Raw genomic sequence first — 5,702 nt, forward strand, 5'->3', positions numbered from 1 at the left:
GAGAGAGAGAGAGAGAGAGAGAGAGAGAGAAAGAAAGGTCTGAAAAAAATCTGATAGATTAAAAAAAAGGAAACTGTACCTTTTTGACAGTAGGTTCACCAGTAAAGCCACAGAAATGAAGGGTATTAGATCTCCTTGGAGGAGACGTCTGATTTGCTTGCATGAGTATTCACCTGTCACTTCTCAGTTTTTCCTATAAAGCCTTCGGGAATTTAAGAGAGCGTTGATTAAAAGTGAGCAAACATTCCTTCTCGGGTTACAGCTCTGCACTGTAATAAACTGTGTTTACTGTATCAGTCCCCGAATTAATGAGACTAAATGGTTGGCTGAGTTTATTGCAGAGATGAAGCACATAAGCTGTTCTAAAAGTTTCCAACTCAACTTGTGTGGTTCACCAAAATGAGAAAAGTTAGAGCATCAGCAGAACAATGATATGAACAATTCAATAATGACTTTTAAAGTGTGAAAAAGACAATAACAAAACATGACGCTCATTATAGTACAAATGTGTTTCTCACTCCCACAAGGCTGTATGCCAATGTTTGTGTTGATATTATCATAATTGACAAAGTTCTAATAATTTAACAGTTTTTTACATTATGCAAACTTCCATAATTATTATTACAATATCCATCATGGCTGACCTTTATGGTCCGAGAGGCTTTTTTGTAGAGCACATTAAGCTGCCTATGAGTGAGACATTTTAAGTCAATCCAATTTATGGGCAAGGGGTGTTTAATAATTAATTAAAGCGCCACCATCTGGCAGATTGGGCTTATGTTTCTTGGAAACAGAAAGCACATCAAGTTTGGTGTTTCTAGCTCATTCCACCCCACGGCAATTTCAGTCGCGGCGGAAGACAATGACTAATAAACTGGAGCAAACACAAGAGGGTTCTACCCCTTTGGGGTTTGAACCCTAACTAGAGAAGCTGGTGTTTTGTATCGGAGCTGCAGTTGAAGCACTTTAAGCAATTGAAGTGTCAGCTGACACTGAAGCTCTGACAGGGTTGGTTGGTCGGATGAACTGTTGGAGCAACACCAGTTGACTTTAGTTAGATTAAATTAGATTAAATGATACTTATGATTTCCTTGTTACAGCAGCATTCTCTACAATGAAAGCAAAAAAAACAAACAAGTAAACACAAAAGAAAAAGAGGCAAACAATAGACAATGTGCAGAAGGTAGACTGAAGTAAAGTAAAGTGGCGTCACATAAGGATGTAAAGTAAAGTAAAGTGCAGTTGCCATATAGAAGAAAACAACATTGCAGTGTAGTAAGTGACATTAAAATTAATTGAATATGTAATTAAAGTGATAATGCGAAAGCAGGTAACCATATATAAGTTATATTCACACCTGTGACCATAATTATTGAAAAAGTAAGTACTTGTAATAGAAATATAAATACAGATAAACAGAATGTATACAGTATATATATCTATATATATATATATAGCATGTGTATAATTAGTATATAGAGTTGAAATTTTAAGTGTATATGTGGGTATAGGCAGTTTTCTGGAAAAGGCAAAACACATGTATGAGAGTGACCCTTCTGTTTTCTTTGTAATGCCCTTTGAAATGACATACTGTGATCAAGGCTCTAGCTGAACTTGGATTGCCTCAGCCGTGAGCTTTTGGCTACACTTAGCGAAGGTAAATTATAGCAACATTTTCTTTAATCGGTGAATTTTTTTTGTTGATTGACGCACGTTTTATGCGTTTATTGTCGGACTCTCTTTTGACATCTCTTTGAGAAGTCTGCCTTACTTTTTTTTTTTTTTACTTTTTTTTGCTTTGCTGTTTTGGCAGTTGTTGCCTATGGTGGAATAGCAATTTGCTATGCACATTTTCATTAAAACAGCCAATAGGAACGATCTCTTTCGGTGATATGACCTGTGATTGGCCAAAGTCTCCCTCCCCATTGCTAGGCAGTTCCATTGCCAGTCTGTATGTGAGCTCTGAAAGTAGTTAAAGAGTAAGAACTGAAAAAACGGGAATTTTCAGTGGATGTCCAAGCAATTAAAAGCAGTTTAACTGTCCTTTTAAAATGATAGGAAATAATGATAGGAAAGCACCTGACATGTAGGTTAGACTGTTAATAATAATAGCAACTGAAATTTCAGTTGAACAAACTTTTTCAACACATACATTCATGCAATGTAATGAAATTCTCTTATTGCTTTCAACCCATCCTAACTATTAGGAGTAGTGGACAGCTATCCATCCGGGGACTAACTTGAGGTTCAGGGTCTTGCCCAAGGACACTCTGACATGCTTTGGCTTGATCCACCAACCTTCTGGTTATGGGGCGACCTTTCTAACTCCGAGCCACAAGTGCGTGCACTTTTAATAGTGTCAGTTGGTATGTAAGCAGTGCTCACTTAAACTAAAAAATTGCATCTGCAGTTTTCAAAATTGTATTAGTTTTCATGTGAGATGTATGGAAGTTTAAGCTAAAGCAGGTGAAGTATCAGTTGTCAGCTTCTCAGCTGGTTCTGTGCTAACAAACCATCTGGTGCGTCACATTACTAAAATAGTCACAGTCAGCTGAAGAGTTTAAAGAGAAAAGTAGCTGAAATGAGTCAATGGCAAAGCAACAAAAGCTGTTCAACTGTCATTCATGGTCCACCAATGAAAGTAATCAAAATTAGAGTTTCCGTTGGAACTGAAGTGTGTGCGGAGTTACTAGTGTTTAAGTTGCAATGTAAGCAGTGACAGATGTTAAACTGTCATTTGAGGAAGTATTAGTTGAGGCTAAATACAGTTATACCTGTGCATGATTGTGTTCTCTGTAAGACACGGTCAATCAGCTGGTAATGCCACTTAGTCGTTGCATACAGTATCGGCTGTAAAACCTGCTGTAAAAAGTCCTGTACCGGTCACACATTATCAAAGAAACGGAGCACAGCTCAGCTGCTGAGAAATCTTTCATTTCATAAACGTATTCACACAAGCAACTATGGATAATTTGGCAGATTCTCAGCTGCATATTTACTCCGCTGAGCTGGATGTCACAGCAATAGATCAAATCTAGCCATGTGTCCCAATTTGAAATTAATAATACACAGTATACACTTTATTACTTTAGCTTTTATTTAATTAGAATTTTGACGAAATAATTTACTTTTCTGTCTTTTACTTCAAGTGATAACATGTTTGACAATGGCTGTTGACCAAACTGAGGCTTTCAATAGCCACTGCCAGTTTAAAGGTAATTCCAGGTATGTTTTCAGTAAGAAAAATCTTTAAAACATATGAGCAGTTGGACGAATACACCATTTTTAAACTAACTTATTTGGAAAATAAAATTAAAGTGAAGGCTGGCTTGACCAAAGACTGTATTCATGTGTGGAACATCTCTTTTCCAAACATCTGTGGCTCTTTGGCCCCATCACGTCTTTATAATCTTGCTCTTTGACATATTTCAATGCCATTTAGATACAAATCCTGTTATTGGCGTTGGGCATGACTTGAAAGCCAGGCCAAAGAATTTAGGATAATATTTCATATACTGGACCTTCTGTGTGTGGTCTTAAATGAGGACACTTGACTATAAATTACCACTCAAGGCTTTCATAGCAAGGACCAATCTCTAAAAATTCCTGAAAGCTGATGGGTCACATGCAGCAAACACATGGCGGTTTTTGGTGACTCTGACTCGATTAAAGAGAACATTTTCTTTCAGGGTTAGAAGTTTAAATCTGACTGCCCATCAGTGGTAGACCCCTACTGTCATCTTCTTTTCTTTGGACTCTACCTTTTGTTTGATAGAGCCTTTTGGAATTATTAACTCAAACATCATAAACTTCTTAAAGGTAAAGGTAGTTTATTGTCACATATTGTACACAAACTGTACATGTAGCAAAATTCATTCTTTGCATTTAACCCATCCCTCGAGGGAGCAGTGGGCAGCCAATCACAGCGTCCGGGGACCAACTCCATCTGAGCCAGTGCCTTGATCAAGGGCACTGACTGGAGAACCTATTACATGTTTTTTGATGGTGGGGGGGAAACCGGAGCACCCAGAGGAAATCCACGAAAACATACAAACTCCACACAGAAAGGCCCGGAACAACCTGGATTTTAACCCTCATGTTGTCCTCATGTTTTCCTATAGCAATGTTCTTTTTAACAACCCAAAATAACATGATGGATTCCACAAAACGCTCTTTGGTCTCTTATTCAATTTTATAGCATTTGGAGAAAAGAATTGAAGTGGTTTTGAAATAGTATCGAGTAAAAATTTACATATTCCAGTCTGTGATTATCCATCAACATCCATTCCTTTAATTTTAGTATAAATATTCCTAATTTCTGCTTTTCTAAGTCAAACATTAGGTATAATTCCCTAAAAATTAGGGGGTTTTGCCATAAATTCCAAAAAAACTGTAAAACTAAAGTTAATAAGTTTGTGTTATGTAGTGTTAAACGTCCAAAAAGTGATAAACATTGAAAAAAGTGTTAAAAAAGGGGATAAAAATGTAAGAAAAAGTTAAAAACATTGATTAAAAAGCGTCAACAAAAGTGTTGATTTTCAATTTTGACGGCAAGACAACACAAGGGTTAACCCAGATCCTTCTTGCTGTGAGGCCACAATGCTAACCATTGGGCACCATGTTGCCTTCTTTGTTAAATTTATTTTTTTAAAGGTAAAGGTACTTTATTGTCACATATATGTAGCGTGTAGTCTACATAAATAACATTTTGTTTATGGGTTAGTTGATCTCCCTCACCTTCCGATTTCTTCGTGTTGGCATTGTGTTGTCCTTTTCTATCATTTTCCCCCCAGCTACCGCCAACAAACCTCATTTATATGATTTTATTCCTATTTTTTTAAGTAAAAAGCAGAAATTATGAAATATTTCTACAATTTAGTTGCTATTATGCTAGCAAGTCAAAGGAGATGATCGTTGACTTTCGGAGGAAAACATCCCACTTCTCACCGGTGAGCATCGGTGGGAGCATCCAGGGATTGGACATTGATGCAGTGGGAGCTACAGATTCCTGGGTGTTTCACCTGAACAATAACTGAACTGGACTGACCACACCATGCACTCTACAAAAGGGCCAGAGTCCGCCTCCATCTGCTGAGGAGACTTCTTTGAGTGTGCAGGACTCTCCTCAGGACTTTTTATGACTCGGTGGTGGCCTCTGCCATCTTTTCTCTGTGGCTGTGCTGGAGGGGGGGCACTCGACCGGACAGGAGCAGACTAAATAGACTGATCAGGAGAGCGAGCTCTGTCCTGGACTGTCCTCTGGACCCCATAGAGGAATGGGAGAGGAGGATGTTAGCTAAGCTGACATCCTCTGGACAACACCTCCCACCCCCTACATGACACTGGGGGTCCCTGAGGTCTCCTTCAGCAGCAGACTGATACCCCCCCACATCGACACTGGGGTAGGGCGCATAGCGCGCCTGCCTCACTATCAGCAGCAGACTGATACACCCACGTGTAGGAAGGAGAGGTACCGCGGGTCATCATCCGCCGCTGTCACTCCTACAACACCTGCCCACCTGATAATGTTGTAGTTTCTGTTCCTGTTTTTCATTTAATCCACACACTCTGTATAACTTTATCTGTATTTTATTTTTCCATTACAAGTACTTACTTTTTCATATTATTTATGGTCACAGGTGAATATAACTTATATTATGGTTTACCTGCTTTCGCATTATCACTTAATTAGATTTCACCTT

The 5,702-nt window shown here is 38.5% G+C and overlaps 1 long non-coding RNA gene across 1 annotated transcript in view; it reads right to left on the minus strand.

Annotated features, from left to right (window-relative positions):
* Nucleotides 1–5,511, minus strand: part of LOC116695707 (uncharacterized) — a 16,388-nt gene extending 10,877 nt beyond the window's left edge. The window contains exon 1 of the long non-coding RNA XR_004333537.1: nt 5,501–5,511. This is a non-coding gene — a long non-coding RNA (uncharacterized LOC116695707). The remainder of the gene's footprint in view (nt 1–5,500) is intronic.
* Nucleotides 5,512–5,702: the final 191 nt, after the last annotated feature.

Source organism: Etheostoma spectabile, chromosome 9 (assembly GCF_008692095.1).
Source record: "Etheostoma spectabile isolate EspeVRDwgs_2016 chromosome 9, UIUC_Espe_1.0, whole genome shotgun sequence".
Classification (NCBI taxonomy): Eukaryota; Metazoa; Chordata; class Actinopteri; order Perciformes; family Percidae; genus Etheostoma; species Etheostoma spectabile.